Source organism: Talpa occidentalis, unplaced genomic scaffold, assembly GCF_014898055.3.
Source record: "Talpa occidentalis isolate TD23 unplaced genomic scaffold, MPIMG_talOcc4v2.1 talOcc4.8, whole genome shotgun sequence".
Classification (NCBI taxonomy): Eukaryota; Metazoa; Chordata; class Mammalia; order Eulipotyphla; family Talpidae; genus Talpa; species Talpa occidentalis.
In genome coordinates, this window is record NW_023605194.1 from 90,186,918 (window position 1) to 90,194,801 (window position 7,884).

Here is a 7,884-nt window from a genome sequence, read left to right on the forward strand (position 1 = left end):
CGAAACAAAACCAGGCATATGTCAGAGCAGGTGCTGGAAAAGTCCGAGGGGGTTCGGATGGAAAACTCTACAATCCCAGCTGGTCTCCATCTAAGGAGCCTTGTGCACAGGGCGCTAAGTGACCTGAGGTGACACGTGCCGGTCATCTCTGCAGACTCAGGACGCCAGGTGGCTGGCTCTGGGGGACACCACACCTGTCTCCACAATAATAGTGCCGTTCTGCACTGCCTTTCAGCAGGGTTTCTTGACAAGCTTTGCAGACCTAGCACTGCAGCTTTTCAAGGAGATGTTAAAGCCATTTGGAGAGGAAAATCTCAGAATCTTGTGATAAAGTAAATGTTTGAGGGTCTCACCATGGACTGGAATAGAACAAAGGAATCCTGAGAGTCCTCTTTAAGCGAATATGGTGTGTGGTTTGATTTATATTTTTATTAAAACTGATCTCTGTTTAACTTTGTCTCAGAAATGAAACAAACATTTACAAAGCACTTACTATGTGTGGGACAATATGGAAAGCATGAGAAATATACAGAAACGAGTACAGACGAGTCCCTGCATAAAAGGAAATTATATTTAAGGAATAAAAAAAGCATTGGTTCATAACATGGAAAAAAATGTAAGCTCTGTAATAGTGGTACAAATGTTAAGGGAGCATAGAAGACTAAGTGAATTTGGTACCATAGTTGTGGAAGGCTTCCTAAAGTAACTGGCAATAAGAGTTCAATGGATTTTATTGACCTTTAAGGAGGAAGATAACAGTACAGACAAGAGGGGTAGCTTAAGTAAATGTATGTAAAAGTTTAAGACAAATTTATAAATTAGCAATTGTCTGGGTTTTAGCATCGTCTGCACTGGCTAGACTGTGGTTACGAGGGCTTCTGTGTGGATGCACATGATGACCAAGAGACAGGAATGACAGTGGGAAGTAAGGGCATGAGGGCAGGCCAGGGTTAGACCCTGAAGGGCATGAAACTATGCAAAGAACTTGTTTTCTGTTTTGCAGTAAATGGAGCAGAGATGGAGTTGGGGATGAAGGTGAACATGATAATTCTGATGGAAATGTAGTCAGTGATTAAAGAGGTTGGGACCAAATCAGAGATACTAGTTGAATTGTTATTATATTGAATCACCTTAAAAATGGGGCTTGAAAGAAGAACGAATCAGGCACTTCAGAGGCAGAATATGTCTACGTCTGATTAAATCCTGAGGGTTGGACAAGAGGAATATTGGAAAGACAGGTCAATTGCAGTCTCTGGACCTGCAATTGACACTCATCTAAGATGAGTGTCAATGACTTCTTGACCTGGAGTTGCCACAGCCCCATTTAGCATGAGACAGATTGGACATGTGTCAGTGACAAGCATCATCCAGTCAGCAAAGGGAAACTGAAAGGGTGTTAGTGTTAAAACAGATCAGTGTAATGGGACCAGGAGTCCAGAGGTGTCTGCTTCTAGACTGGACCAGGATAGGCACCCGCAGTGCCTTAGTTTCTTCATTTATCCTACTGAGCATTGGGGCAGTAGGATTTCCCTCTGGAATCTGTTGTTCATACAATTTCTTGTAAAGGCAGAATAATTACAAGGGTGAAGGCAGTCCAGGTTAGAGATACTGATAGTCCAGTACTCTGCTGCCTACTTCCCTGCCTATTCCTGACTCTTGAAAAACTCACAAATGCCTCTGTGTTGCACAGTTGGAAAAATTTTTGAACTAGATCCTCTCTAAGACCCATTCCCGTCTACATCCTATGCCTCCACTAAGTCAGGTACAATGGTACTGATGAGGTGGAGCTGGAGTGGGTCTTTGAAGTTGGGTTGTGTATTTGGATTCGTGGTTAGGACGAGTGAAGATATTTCAAACAGGAAGAGGAGCATAATAAAAGAAACAGTGAGAGAAGGTTACTGCTGGTTTCCTTGGCAGAGGATGTGTGGAATAATAAAGAAACTTTTCGAACTGAACTGTAGGGATTGTAAGGTAGAGCAGTGGGAAATAAAATTTAAGTTCAGGGCACTTGCTTTTCATATGAGAGAAATGTTATTCCTGGAGACTTTGTATAAAAACTTTGTATGAAAACTCAACTAATTCAAAGTGACTTTTCCCAAAGGGGCATGCATTTTTGGAACTTAGACATTTATAATTATTTTAGTGTATATTTGCTTTGAAGTTACTGTTTACATTTTCTTTATTATTTTGCTGAGAGCTCTTTCCTAAATCAGTGGTGGTGGTAGTTTTCTCTCCTTCCTACTGCTTTATCCCATCTTCTGTTTCAAAGTTTTTGATTGGAGGGCTGTTTTTTAGCACTAGCTTTAACAGCACCATTTAATGAACCTGGATGAGGTTGTGAAAGGACAGAAAAAAAGAGATTTGAAATGATAATAACAGTGCTTGCTTAGATTATAAAAGCAAAAGTCACTAACACATATTTTGTAATGCAGGTCATCACAAGGAGCTCTCAGAACACTGACAAAGGAGGGCTTGTGTTTCTTTTCACTGGCGTTGTAGGTGATGGCAATAATATAAACAGTTTGCAATTAACTCTGTTCTCAGATTATGCAATTCTGCAAGAATTAAGTTCATTGAATTTCTCATCAGTTGAAATTTGGCACAAACATTTCTTTCATCTCACAGTTTCAGTTTTTTCCTAACTTGGAATCTCATTTACAGGTATTATGAAACTGGTCAGAGGACTGGAGAAGTATGACATTTATCTTTGTAACCCCTGAGATGTCTTAGCAGTGTGCCTTTAGAGAAACAGGCCTTCAAGTCAGGTTTGGCTAAACTGAATCGACACTGAATTGTTCCATGTAGCTCACACTGGGTGGACCTGAGATTAGAAAGTGGAAAGCTGAGGACCTGTTTGTTTGCATGCTAAACCTAAAGCAAGGCCTTGATAAACGTTTGCTGACTGTGGGATTAGGGGTGGCCATTTCTAACCACACCAGTGTTAGCCTTACTGTCTCTATAATGCTCTAAAGAAGAGATTAAGCACACAGTGGAGATGACTGAGCCAGACTGTAGGAGGGAGTGTGTCTTGGATAAGTAGAGTGAGACTTGGTACTCAGTTAGGTGGGGATGACATCTGGGGAAAAAAACATATGGACGCAGGGGTAAGTGTAGCCAAAAAGGAAGGTGAAGCAGAGTGTAGTGCAAAGCGTGCAGCTGGAAGCAAGTTGCGGACTAAAGCCCACAGTGATAGATCCGTCGAGGCGATGCCAAAAGTCTAGGTGAAGAGTGGAAAAATCAGATCAATCATCCAGATGATGCAAAACATCCAGATGTGTGTTGTCATCAGGGCCATCACTAGGGGGTATGTGAGGTTAAGAAATATCAATCTCCCCATACTCCCCCCAATAATTGTATTCAGTTGAAATCATACAAAAATGGAGCTCTCAGTAGAAAGAATTCATGATTGGACTCTGCACATTCGCCCTCTAAAGTGCTTGTGTGAAGGTGGACAGGGTTACTGCTCTTTGCCAGGGGCTTGTAAGAATCTAGTGACAAAAGTGTTACTGATTCTGAAGGGTCTTTGGCTTTGACCAATAAATCCTCCAATTAATCATTGAAATAGGTTTCACTCCAGGAATACTTATTGTGGTTCACACAATAGGAGATGGGCAGCTGTCAACCTGAGAGCTGTGGGGGTCCTGGATTTTTGGGGTCTGTTACCAGAGCAGGGACTCAAGGAGCAGCACCATAGCATATTCTTGGCTGGGCTGCTCTGGAGTAGGTGCAGACAGGCTACATGCTTCTTTATACTTTGTGTGTCTCATCATCGTAAGTCTCCACTTGAGTGTGCATTTTAGTATGCTAATGAGTCCTCAGTAACTTCTTGGTCTGCTCTTCCACCACCTGCTCTTGTGCAGCCATCTTGTTTGAGCTGGCTCTGAAACCATTGCCTCTGGAACACAGAAACCCTTTGCAGGTGAAGGGTCTTTTCTCACTGGTGGTTGGCTGAATTCCTGTTAACTTGGGGGCTCAATAATAGGAAGGTTAGGTTACACAAGCAAAGTCGAGGTCCAAGGGATCCTGTTACAGAAGCAGACATCATGTGTTAGATACGATTGAGTAACTGGTCAAAATAAATTTCTTTTAATCTTACTGTCTGAGAGACAAATGTTTTCTGCATGATATACAATGGCAAAATATAGGAAAGCAGTGTAAATGAAATGAGTGAGCGGGGATAATTCAGCTTGTCTTTGGCAAGGCTTAAACAATATATTTAAAAATAAATTTTAAGGTCTTCCAGACATCACCACTGCCAGACGTTCTGTGTCATGCAGCATGGTCAACCTCATTGTTTATCGATATTGCTGCTGACGGTGGTCCCTTGCACTGCATCTTCTTTGAGCTGTTTGAAGAGAAAGTTCCAAAGACAGCAGAAACTTTTGTGTCCTGAGCACTGGAAAGAAAGGATGTGATTATAAGATTTTCTGCTTTCATAGAATTATTCCAGAATTTATGTGCCGGAGTGGTGACTTCATACACCATGATGGCACTGGCAACAAGTCCATTTTGGGGGAGACATTGGATGATGAGAATTTCACCCTGAAGCATACAGGTCCTTGAATCTTGTCAGTGACAAGTGCTGGACCAAACATACATGATTCCCAGGTTTTCATCTGCATTGTCAAGACTGAGTGATTGGATGGCAGGCAAGTGGTCTTTGGCATGTGGTCTTTGGCAAGGAGAAGAAGGGCATGAATATTGTGGACCCATGGAGAGCTTTGGGTCCAGGAATGGCAAGACCAGCATGATGATCCCCATTTCTGACTGTGGACAAATATAATTAATTTGCCTTGTGTTTTGTCTCAAACATCATACCATTCCTTCTGTATCTCAGGAGAGCACCCCTTCATCCATGTCTGTTTGAAATATCCTATGATCTTTATGGTCTCCCTGTGATTCTTTGGGTTCTGTATTTTTCCCTATCCCCTTCCAAGTTTTACTGTGTTATGGAGTTAGTTTATGATTATGAAATAGTAAACACCAAAATAATTTTTAAGATCAAAATTGAGAGCAAAACAGCATACCATCAGAAGTGAGGTCACAGAGTTCTTTTTTAGAGATCCCTTTGTCGAGTTTAACTTATTCTTAAGGCTGCAGATTGTGACTTAAATGCTCCTTGTAGTGCATAATAGAATGTTTCATTTGGCTAAATTAATGCATTGTAGTAGAATGACCTTTGACTTTTTGACTTGGCTATGAGGACACTAGAAATCAAAATTTATTTCCAGGTAAAGTCTTACATTCCAAGTCAAGTTATCAAACAAGTAGTTCAATTGGGGATAAGAAGTAGGTCTCTAGACTAGTTCCAGAAATGCTTGAAGAAATCTTTGGATGTAATGCACAGAAAGCAGAAGACAAAGGCGTCAACACTGATATTTGGCACAGCAAGGATCAGAGGTGCTTGAGAGATCAGCTTCAAAGCCAACAGGGACATGGGCATGTCATCATCAGAAATGGGAAAACTTAGGGAGAACTTGACATTCTTAACTTCAGGTATTGGGGACTACTATTTTCACTCTTTTCCATCAACCAGTGGAGTGTAACTTACTCCATTTTTTCTTGGCAAATATTTCTTCATTGCCTACCTTGCTCTGTGCCCTGTTGTTGGTGTGGGTACAGTGGTGAACAAATGATTTTCTAGTCATGGAACTTCCAGAGGGGAAAGTAGGCAGTAAACAGACACAGACTTAATAGATACATGATTTGTCTCATTTCTTATAAATCTTTGATTTAAAAGACCAAGGATGGGCCTCCCTGGTGGTGTAAGGGGTGTTAAGACACAACTTATGAGGCAGCCACTGCAGCACGAGTTCGATCCCCAGCCGGCCAAGAACAACCCACATGGCGCAGCAGACCTCTCCTGACTCGCCCACTGCTCCCCTCAGCCGTGTGTTTTAGTCAGTCTGCCTGTTCTGTTCCCCACTCTGTCTCTGGTGAATCCTTTCAATCCCCACACCTCTGGCCTGTACCCTCAGTTCTAGTATGCATAAATTAATAAATCTTTTTTTAAAAAATAAAAGATCAAGGAGCATAATTGAAGAGACAGCAATTGAAGTTGGGTGGCCCCTGAAGAGTGACCCCGGAGTCAGGAAAAGCTGGTTGAGTCATTGGCATGTACCATTCAGGTTGTTTTCTAGAATCTGTTTTAGGAACCTATATCCAATTTAACTTCAGGTATATGAGACATTTCTTAATACTGTAGGAGAGAAAAATGTTGCTTATTTAAAACCCTATGTTTGCACTAAATCAGAGCTAAAGGAAAGGGGAATTACTTACTTTGGTTTAGGTTGGTTGAGACATAGGAATGCAAGTAGTACTTTAAAAAAGAATCTTAAAAAGGGAGATACAGTTCACATACCATAAAATTCATCTTTTAAAAGTTTACATTTCAGTGGTTTTTAGCATATGCACAAGCATATCTACCATTATCTAGTTCCAGAACGTTTTCATTATCCCCAAAAAGAAACACACCCCATTTTCTCCACCCTGCTCCCCTGGCAAGCACTAATCTACTTTCTGTATGTATGGATTTACCGGCTCTGGACATTTCATATAAACAGAACAAACATTACATGACCATCGATATATGATTTCTTTCACTTAGCAAGTTTTAAAATACATTCATGTCATATCATATATCAGTGCTTCATTTGTCTTAATGGATCTTATTTCATTGTATGGATGTACCATACTTTGTTTACTTATCATTTGATGGGCATTTGGGCTGTTTCCACTTTTTGACTATTATGAATAAATACTACTATGAAAATTTGTGTACAGCATTTTATTAGACATGTGTTTTCAATTCTCTTGGGTATATACGAGGAATGGAATTGCTATGATATGGTAACTCAATGTTTAACATTTTGGGAACTGCCAGTTTTCCAAAGTAACTACAACATTTATATTCTCACCAGCAAAGTATGAAAGTTGAAATTTCTGTACATTCTCCTCAACACTTGTTATTGTCTGTCTTTTGATTATAGCCTTCCTGATGAGTGTGAAGTTGCATCTCATTGTGGATTTGATTTGTATTTCTTCCTAAATGAGCATCTTTTTAAGAAGTGCCTATTATTCATTTGTATTTAAAAAAGGAGACATTTCTTTAGAGAAATGTCTATTCAGATTTTTTTGCCCAATTTTTGAAGTAGGAGAATTGTCTTTTTATTGTTGAGTTGTAAGATTTCTTTTTTTTTCTTTTTTTTTTAAAGATTTATTTTTATTTATTTATACATGCACTGGGTACAGTCAGAAGCACGGGAGGGTGAGAAAATTCACCAGCGCCAGAGCGGGGAGCAGAGCAGGCAGAAGGACTGAAGTACACTGCTGAGGGGAGCAGTGGGCGCTGCAGGAGAGGTCTGTGTGCCATGTGGGACCCTCTTATGGTGGCCGGGGATCGAACAGGTGCTGCAGAGGCTGCGGGCAGCTTTGCAACCCAGCGCTCAACCGCTGCGCCACCTGGGAGGCCCAAGATTTCTTGATATATTTAGACAGACTCCTATCAGACATCTGACCTGAAATGTGCTCTCCCATTCAGTGACTACAGCTAGTACATTTTAATGCGTATTCAGGTTGGGAGATCCTGTTATCATAGAGCAGTGGCAATTCCTTCTGACTAAATGACTTTGAAAGGTTCATTCTCAACCTCTTCTTCCACATTGTGTCTGATGGGTATATCTGCTGTGTACTTATACCTCTGGCCACTGGAGTTGAGATTTGTGAAGTCCTAATCATGCATCTCTTACTATCATTGGCCTTGTCTTGGTATTAGGAATATTTAAGAACCACCAGATTTAAATAATAATGGTGACACTAATCAGTAGAGTTCCTGAGTAGGTGAGGTGGAACACAGGAGAGTTAAAGGAGGGAAATGGCCTGGAT

The 7,884-nt window shown here is 40.8% G+C and overlaps 1 pseudogene; it reads left to right on the forward strand.

Annotated features, from left to right (window-relative positions):
• Positions 1-3,377: 3,377 nt before the first annotated feature.
• Positions 3,378-4,783, forward strand: LOC119234724 (peptidyl-prolyl cis-trans isomerase A-like; annotated as a pseudogene).
• Positions 4,784-7,884: the final 3,101 nt, after the last annotated feature.